This window comes from Giraffa tippelskirchi, chromosome 1 (assembly GCF_054371585.1).
Source record: "Giraffa tippelskirchi isolate mGirTip1 chromosome 1, T2T-mGirTip1v1.2.pri, whole genome shotgun sequence".
NCBI classification, from domain to species: domain Eukaryota; kingdom Metazoa; phylum Chordata; class Mammalia; order Artiodactyla; family Giraffidae; genus Giraffa; species Giraffa tippelskirchi.
This window is the reverse complement of record NC_137275.1, coordinates 180632542-180634229: the sequence shown is the minus strand read 5'-3', so window position 1 is coordinate 180634229 and position 1688 is coordinate 180632542. Positions and strand designations below refer to the sequence as shown.

Here is a 1688-nt window from a genome sequence, read left to right as displayed (position 1 = left end):
TACAGTTATAATATTACTGACTGTATTCTTTTTTTTCTATTTTATTGAGGTGGAAGCTTAGGTTATTGATTTGAGAGTTTCCCTTTTTCACAATGTATGCCTTTAGTGCTATAAATTTCTCTCTTAGCATTATTGTTGTTGCTATTTCCCACAACTTTTGGTATGCTGTATTTTCATTTTCATTCACTTCCATGTTTAATTTCTCCCCCCACTCCTAGACTTTCTCTTTTACCCGTGGACTATTTAGAAACACACTGAGTACAATGTTTTCCATTCACTGATAAACTAAGTCAATTTCTGGATCTTTTTTTGTCTTGTATGCTTCATTTGTTTTATTGGCAAGCAAAGCCTTAAAGGGGTGGCTTCACTACTCCTCAGACTCAGGTCCATCTTCATCTTGACTAATCTGGAAGTAACGAAGTTCATAAGTCTCCTTGTCAGATGCAACCCTTGAAGCCAGTCACCAAAATCGTTCTTTTTAAGGTATTTCTTGGTAAGATATTTTAGATACCTTTTAGGGAACTGTTTCTCAGAAACAACCATGAGTTTATTCTTGAAGCATTCAGTGCAAACAATGTTCCCAAGATTTCCAGGTTTTCCATTCATTTTTAACCTTCTTACATAGAGATGGTTCAGAATTTCCAGAATCAAAAATTCCATCTTCTCCTGGATGATCAAGATCCAAATTAAACTTCCAGGTTGACTTCTTAGGCTTCCTTGTCTTTCTTCGGCACCATCTTGAAGGTTGGCCACGCAATCAGAGAGCAGCCCTGAGTCTTTTGACTTCTAGCCTAGTGCTCCTCTAACCCAGGAGCCTCATGATGCAAAATGTTATCACCTAGAAATTCTGGTGCCCAACTGCCTGGCTTCAAACTGCTCCTCCTATTCTAGTTCAGGGCCACTACCTTTCAGGGGAGTTTGTGGAGACTGAAAGCATTAGATAGTGCCCCCCGCCCCCTGCTAGCCATTGTGACTGGTATCAGAGAGGGAAGGCACTGTTGTGCCCATTTTACTGCTGAGGAAGTTGAGGCTGAGACTTGCCCAGGCACTGGAGCCAGGATTTGAACTAGTGCATTTGTGACAAAGGTAGGCAACTGCTCAGAAAATAGGAAAGTACCAAACAGTGTTCAGATTTGACCCTTACCAACAGTATATCAGACTCTGGATTCATTTCGTGCATTTGTGTGTAGTGGGGGGCAGCCCAAGTTTCCTGAGGATAGATTCAGGAGGAAATCTTCAAACTGAGACCTGAAAGGGCTTACCTGGTGGCTGAGTGGTAAAGAATCCAGTTGCCAATGCAGGGGACACAGGTTCTATCCCTCCGGAATGATCCCACATGCCGCGGAGCAATTAAGCCCATATGCCACAGCTATTGAGCCTGTGCTCTAGAGCATGGGAACCACAACTCCTGAGCCCTCACGCCCTTGAGCCCATACTCTGAAACAAGAGAAGCCACCTCAATGAGAAGCCCGAGTACTGCAGCTAGAGGGTAGCCCCTGCTCACTGAAACTAGACAAAAGCCTCTACAGCAAGGAAGACCCAGCACAGCCAAAATAAATAAATAAATAAATAAAATTAAAAAAAAAAGAGAGAGAGACCTGAAAGCCACTTACTGAGAAGTGAGTTATCTGCCAGGGCATGTAACTCACCGGCCAGCTAACCTTGTAGTAGTATTTCGGAAAAGTCAT

At 42.8% G+C, this 1688-nt stretch overlaps 1 pseudogene; it reads right to left on the bottom strand.

Moving 5' to 3' along the window:
* Nucleotides 1-367: 367 nt before the first annotated feature.
* On the bottom strand, nt 368-1688 carry LOC145516392 (ribosomal protein eL22-like pseudogene; annotated as a pseudogene).